Genomic DNA, 7938 nt, shown 5'->3' on the forward strand with positions numbered 1-7938 from the left:
AATCCAAACATGTTTATGTTATCTATCCTCAACATAGCACACGTGACTACCAAACAAAACTTCTGTCTCAACCATCCTGCATCAAGTTTATCTTTTACCAAACCAAGAAGTGAGAAGCCATCAAAATAAAATATGTCGTACATGGGTTTTGAAAAGTTTCAAGATTCGAAAAGTTGATGCTTTGAGTTTGAAACTATAAGGCCAAATTAGCTAGGGTTGTTGTAGAATACATACTAAGGATGGATGATGATGATGGGATTGAAGAGATTAGTAGTGGCATTAGTGCTAGATTATTGAGAAGGAGGAGTGGCGGTTCGAGTTCCCGATGGGTGGACGGTAGTGAGGTGGACTCAGAATCACCGCCATGGTCATTGCTAAATGAGTTGACTCTTTTGATGTTGAGTCATTGGCTATCTCTGGTTCTCATGGTCACCATAACAAGGTTACCTCACATGTCTTGCTTTGCTCAATCATAACAATCGGTTTCATTGTTAGTGTTTTGGATTAACAAATTCGCTTTTTTATCGTACCAAATGGTAAAATAGAATAATATTCCCCACCTATTTACCATTTTTTAACCTAAATTAGGAAAATCTTGCTAGGTTTAAACAAAGTAATGTAGTTTGCTACTTTTTGCTCATTTTATATGTTAATTTCTTTAGTGGTCAAATTTGCCTAATAGTCACACATCTCATTATGTCATCACTAAAACTTTTTAAAGACAAGGTTAACGAGGTAAAAAAGGTAACCCACTTCTTTTAGGCCAAAAGTAAGTATAATGTCAATAACTTGTTTTAAAATTTTGATATAATTTACCTTAACACGTTAACTAAACCTTTTGAAAATCTTAGATACATTAATAACCTAAAATACAAGTTGGACGATTACTCAATTATGTAATTAGCCTTTAAAGATATGATCAATGTTAATAATTTTTTTCCCCAAAATATCAGGATGCGTCTATCTTGCAGACACTTGGATTGGCTTTTCAGACACTTGGAGTTGTGTATGGTGATATGGGGACAAGTCCTTTGTATGTGTTCACAGATGTTTTCAGCAAGATACAAATTGAGTCCGAGGTTGATATTTTGGGAGCTTTATCACTCGTTATATACACCATTGCTCTCGTGCCTTTAGCGTTTTCATTGTGCTAAAAGCAAACGACAATGGCGAAGGTAACAATTAGATTTACATGACTTATTCTTCTTCAAATACATCCAAAGGTTAACTGTACTGGTCAAACAGACTAATTTTCTATCTTAACACTTATGAGAGTATTTTGACTCTTCAAGAATGTCACGTTGACTGCATTAAAATTGTAAAAAAAGTTCTATTTGATGTCCGCGAGTTAAATTCACAAGAAGTCCATATTCGTTTATGAATTTGGAAGAACCAGGTTTGCCAAAAAAATAAATAAATCAAAGTTTATAACTTTTCGCGAGTTAAATTTAAGTCTGCTTTTATTTGTGAATTTGGAAGAACTAGGCTTGACTATTAAAAGTCAAAGTTTATAACTTTTTGCTGATACATGCACTGGTAGACTTTACTAGTCAATATGACCAGATTTGACTTGACAAAAACTCATATTACTTCTTTAACTTTACAACAGCAACATAAGGTATGGATTGCATTTCTATGAAATCTTCCATAAACATTTTTGAAGATAAATTTACAACAAAAACAACACATTTAAGCTGACTTTGCAAGAACTTGGTTATTATAAAACTTTATCATTTTCTTGCTGATACATAATCTAATCTTGCAGGAGGAACATTTGCATTGTATTCATTAATCTGCAGGTATGCAAAAATCAATCTTTTACCAAATCGCCAACAAGCTGATGAAAAGATCTCGAGTTATAGGCTGAAATTACCTACCCCAGAACTCGAACGGGCCTTGAATATTAAAGAAAAATTAGAACACAATTCCTTTTACAAAACCCTTCTTTTGTTACTCGTTTTAATGGGAACTTCTATGATTATCGGAGACGGTATTCTGACACCTGCAATATCAGGCAAGTGGTTAACTAAAACGGTTTTTCATATTTAGTATAGCGGTGTGCACGGGTTGGTTGGGTCGGCTTTGGGCTCAAAGCGGACCAAAAACTGAAAATTTGGGTTTTGGATTTTTGAAAACTTTTGGTCTTCGGTTTTTATAATGGGTTTGGTTCATTTCCCTTTTTTCAGTTTTCCCATTTGGGGCTTGCAACTTTTGGGTCAAAAAATGGCCCAAGATAATGAATTTAGGCCACAATTTTATTTTTTTAATTAATAATTAATTGATAATTACAAATTTGGGTGAAAGTTTTTTGTATAAATCACTTATCACTGAAAAATAAAAACTATAATCCATAGATTCAATAACAAGTCATTTTCTTTACACCTCCATTCTCTTTTCTGTACACGCTTTGGTTTAAAAAGGCGCGCCTGAGACGTGAGGTGGTCAAGGCCACTAGTAAAACGCCTTATTTTACGTGAGGCGCAGATATACATGAAGCGGCATGAGGCGGCGCGCTTTGTGTAGAAACAGGTTGTAGCAGGGGTAGATTTATCGTTTACTTACTTGAAAATGGAGAATTCGTGGATAAGAAGGCTGGGAACTTTAGAGAAGGTGAAGAAGTTGTGTCGGCTGAGATATGAAACCCTAATTAACTATAATACTGATGTGGTTCCAACAATTAATCGTTGGCCAAAGAAAATACACGGGAATCCAGATTAGCAAATAGAGAGAAAATTTAGATCATAAACATTAAACATGCTTGCCTTTTATAGGCTTAAACAAATTACGTGACCACTATTCTAATAATTAGGAGAAAGAACCAACTACATGACTTCAACCCTCGTTGCTAATGAAAACATGGGATCATGATTTAGTAAACTAGTTTGCAAAATACGGATGTGGATGAAGGCACACAACAAATACATATTTAAGTTTCCTTCTTTTAGAAAAAATTATCTCAATTATCTCCTTGAGGGGATAATTTTTTTTGTCAAAATTAAGTTTCCTTTCATAGATTATAACTAAAAATTAAGTTTCATTTCACAAATTATAACTAAAGTATAATATTTTAATAAAAACTTACAAACTATTATTAAATACAGTTGTGTGTTATATATGTATTATTGGTATTTAAGTAATTAAAACATAGGAAATAGTATTTTAAAAATATTAATGAATATTATATAATACACCGCACCTCGCTTATGTGAAGCTTTCGCCTCGCGCTTAAGGCGCTCGCCTTATTTTGCGGGAACAAAACGCCTCGCCTAACGGTTTTTTAAACCAAGGTACATGCAGAACCAAAACCGAGCCGTAAATTCGGTTAAATGCACACCCCTAATTTACTATTAACCACTTTCAAAAAACACATCCAAATGCATCCCAATCTTACTGATTGAGTGATTACTATGACAGTTATGTCTGCTGTGAGTGGTCTGGAAGGTAAAATTCAAGGATTGGCACAGGTAAGTCACCTGAACAACTAGTTTGACTTTTGGACTGTTGGTTATTGAAAGTCAAATCTGTTTGACTTTTCAACTGTTTAACTTTTTGACTGTTAACTTTAATGATTGTGTTTTACAGGTGCTTTAGTGACTGTATCGGTTATTATTCTCGTCGCATTGTTTGGCATACAACGGTTTGGGACGAGTAAAGTTGGGTGACTTTTTCCCCGTGTCTTGCTTTGTGGTTCTTTAGTCTCGGGTCAATTGGATTATACAACCTTATCAAGCATAATATATATGCCGTGAAAGCGATTAATCCTATGTACATATATTTGTTCTTTGGAAAGAATTCTTTCAAGGCGTGGTCGTCTCTTGGTGGTTGTGTTTTATGCATTAAGGGTAAGTTTATTTGATTAAATCTTGTTGTAAAGTTATAATCTTTCTTGTTTCTTTTTAACATTATTATGTGATAATGTGACACTTTTGTTTCAGGAGCTGAAGCTATGTTTGCTGATTTGGGCCATTTTTCTGTACCATCTATACAGGTTTGTTTTAAAAAAAATTATATATGAGTAATCTTTTAGATATCATCATCATCATCATCATCATCATCATCGTACTCAGTATATCCCACCAATAGCAAAGCTATGGTAGGGTCTGAGGAGGGTAAGATGTAGGCAGCCTTACCTCTACCCCATAGGGATAGAGAGGCTGCTTCCGGTGAGACCCCCGGCTCGATAGTTGTTTTGCATCAAGCCTTGGACATAAGGCACATAGCACTCAATCATCGGGACACCGGCTGATCGGTGCATGTACCCTTATCTTTCAGCTATCAACGCCACTACATGATGCCTGATTAATCTTTTAGATATGTTTTTAACAATTACTCCTTTCAAGACTGTATATGAAAAGGCTTATTACAATGATAATCTGTTTTAGTAGAGTAAATTAAGCTCACTCATTAATGATAATACGATCATATATTCATGTTCTAGATTGCTTTCTCATTCGTTGTGTTCCCATGTCTTCTGTTGGCTTACATGGGTCAAGCTGCATATCTTATGAAACACCCGGATTCTGCAAGTAGAATATTCTATGATTCCATTCCTGGTAATACTCTAGTTCTATCGACCTTAATTCGGCTAAAAATCAGTACACCAATGCAATTACTAATGGGTTAACATTTTTGTGTTGTGTATAAACATGGACAAACAGATGGGTTTTTTTGGCCCGTTTTCGTGGTGGCAACATTGGCTGCTGTAATTGCTAGTCAAGCTATGATATCGGCTTCGTTCTCGTGCATTAAACAATCAATGAATCTTGGGTGCTTCCCGAGGTTGAAGATTATTCACACTTCAAGAAAGTTTATGGGTCAAATCTACATTCCAGTTATTAACTGGTTTTTGATTATCATGTGTGTTCTGGTTGTGGCCACTTTTCAAAGCACAACGGATATTGCCAACGCATACGGTTCGGTTTCTTCCCAATCATTGAGTAAAACTAAACGAATCATTTTAACCTGATACCATTTTAGCCCGACCGATTTGACCTGGACCAAATTGATACTTTTTTTATAATGGCCGGTTTTGACAAGGACCAAATTGATGTGTTTTCAAAACGGACCGTTTGACCCCAACCAAATTGAAGTTTTAAAACAACCCGTTTTGACCCAAACCAGCTCTTTTAGAACGGCCCGTTTTGACCCATACCAAGATGATACTTTCTAAAAGAGCTCGTTTTGACCCGAACCAAATTTATTCTTTTTAAAAGCGGCTGGATTTGAACCAAACCAGATTGACGCTTTTTTAAAACAACCTATTTTGACCTGAACAAAGTGATGTTTATTTAATAAAACAGTCCGCCTTGACCCAAACCAAATTGATGATTTTTTTATAGAAAACAGTCCTGTTTTAAACTGAACTCATTTTGCTCAGACCCTGTATTAATTGACGCCTTTTTAAAATGGCCTATTTTGACCTGAACCAAATTGATGTTTTTTTCAAAACAGCCCTTTTTGACCTACAATGAATTAATGCCTTTTCAAAACAGCCTCTGTTTTGATCCGACCCAATGATGCTTCTTTAAAACGGCCTGTTTTGATCTCAACCAAATTGATGCTTATCCGAAACAGCCTACCTATAGATGGTACCTTTTCTTTATATGACAACCTCTTTTAACCGGATGGTTTTTTTCTCTCTAAAGCGGCCTGCTTTTACCTGAAGAAGTTGATGCTCTTAAAGTGACTCGAGTGCGTCTACTTTGCCAGTCAAACACTATTCTTAAAAACTTATTCTTTTCGCAGGCATAGCAGAAGTCGGTGTGATGATGGTCAGCACAATGTTAGTAACTCTTGTCATGCTTCTAATATGGCAAACAAACATCTACCTAGCATTCAGTTTCCTCATCGTATTCGGATCCATCGAGCTGTTATACATGTCAGCAGTCCTATCCAAAATAACCGAAGGCGGGTGGCTTCCACTCGCATTCGCATCATTCTTTTTATGTGTCATGTACATTTGGAACTACGGAAGTGTACTAAAATACCAGAGTGAAGTCCAAGGCAAAATCTCAATGGACTTCATGAATGACCTCGGGTCAACTCTCGGGACAGTTCGGGTCCCGGGTATCGGGCTGCTTTACAACGAGCTGGTCCATGGTGTTCCCTCGGTCCTGGGCCGGTTCTTACTCGACCTGCCTGCAATCCACTCGACTTTAGTTTTCGTGTGCATCAAATACGTACCAGTCCCAGTTGTGGCTCAAGAGGAACGGTTTCTTTTCAGACGGGTTTGCCCGAAAGACTACCATATGTTTCAATGTGTGGCCCGTTACGGGTACAAGGATGTCAGGTACGGCTGTTCACGAGCCGAGTCGAGCCAGGGCGCTGAAAATATCTTGGCTTGGCTCGGTTCGGTTATCGTCGAGCCGACTAGTTAATTTTTTTATTTTTTTCAAACATAATTTTATAAAAAGAGAATAATTTTCAAACATACACATAATACTTGATTTAGGAGAAATAAAATTTATAACATTATATGTATTAACTTTGGCATTTTTTATTTTTTTCAAAGACCGAGAGGCATATTATATGTATTACTTTTGTTTTCTTTTCATATTTTTATATCTTATCATTATTATTATATGTATTAAAATTTGGCATTTAATTTAAACAAGCCCATGAGCAGGTTTTCAAGCGATCCATGAGCCGAGCTAACCCCGGCTCGGGCTCAGCTCGTTTAGATATGAGCGAACTTTAAGCGGGCCATTAATTTTTTGAACACCATTGATATCAGGAAAGAAGATCATCACGCGTTTGAGCAGCTTTTGGTTGAGAGTTTGGAGAAGTTTATGAGGAAAGAAGCTCAAGATCTTGCACTGGAAAACGAAATTAACGATGGTGAGTTTGAAAGCGTGTCGGTTGGTCAACAGAGCTATTCTGGTGAGCTTAACGAGCCATTGTTGCAGCCCGAAGGTGAGTCAGATTTGCCATCGAGTGTGATGGGGGTTATTGATGATGACCCGAGTTTGGAGTATGAGCTTTCGGCTCTAAGGGAAGCGAGTGAGTCGGGGTTTACTTATTTGCTTGGGCATGGTGACGTTTGAGCGAAAAAGGACTCGATTTTCCTGAAGAAGCTTGTGATTAATTATTTTTATTCGTTTTTAAGGAATAATTGTAGGGGTGGGGCCGCGACGATGAGGGTCCCACATATGAATAGCATACAGGTCGGGATGACGTATATGGTATGATATACGTAGGGGTACGTTTATTTCAGAATCGATAACACATTAAGATAAATGAATGAATTGGTTTATCTTTGTTGAATTTGTTGATTTAATAAGGAAATACATCTTTTTGTAAATGAAAGTGGTGGTATTTGAATAGATGATTTGCTGTCCAACAAGCATAACAATATTTAGGTGCACAAAGGTTTAATGTTAACACCGGCCATGTGATTGTTTAGTGTTTTGTGTTTGGTTAACCTTAACATTTTATGAAAGCTTGCATTTATGATCTAGCCAGGTATATTTACGTCCAATCATCTATCTTTAAATCCAAAATTATACTAAAAATCACCATATTTATTCTCTCTTTTCAATTATTAATACTTCTTTTATAGCTTTATCAGGATCTTGTCTTTCTTCTTTACTCACAACCACTTTCAATAAATATTAAAAAAATTATAGAGTGATGCAGGGACTTTTCAAATATACTGAAAAATCACTGCATTTTCTCTTTTATTCACTCACATCTTAAAACACTCCCTAAATTATAAAAATTCCCTTACAAAATTTGATGGGTTGAATGAGAATGCTCTAAATCCAAAATATGTTTGGTATGATTGGTATGATGAGATATCATTAATCTGGTAATGGATCCAAATACCAGGATCCAAAACTATGTGATATGCTTGAAGAGTGAAGACATGTAATGGATCCAAAACTATGTGATATGCTTGAAGACCTATTTTCTTCACAGATAAAACATGATATCTTATTC

At 36.0% G+C, this 7938-nt stretch overlaps 1 pseudogene across 1 annotated transcript; it reads left to right on the forward strand.

The window, feature by feature from the left end:
• The first annotated feature begins 239 nt into the window (after nucleotides 1–239).
• Nucleotides 240–7290, forward strand: LOC143571189 (putative potassium transporter 12; annotated as a pseudogene). Its single transcript, XR_013142058.1, has 10 exons — nucleotides 240–442; nucleotides 954–1175; nucleotides 1766–2014; nucleotides 3415–3468; nucleotides 3583–3842; nucleotides 3936–3988; nucleotides 4439–4553; nucleotides 4659–4913; nucleotides 5746–6289; nucleotides 6734–7290. The product of XR_013142058.1 is annotated as a putative potassium transporter 12 (transcript).
• The last annotated feature ends 648 nt before the right edge of the window (nucleotides 7291–7938 follow it).

Source organism: Bidens hawaiensis, unplaced genomic scaffold (assembly GCF_021521415.1).
Source record: "Bidens hawaiensis isolate Kalapana, Puna unplaced genomic scaffold, B.hawaiensis_p1.1 tig00000097_1, whole genome shotgun sequence".
Taxonomy (NCBI): Eukaryota; Viridiplantae; Streptophyta; class Magnoliopsida; order Asterales; family Asteraceae; genus Bidens; species Bidens hawaiensis.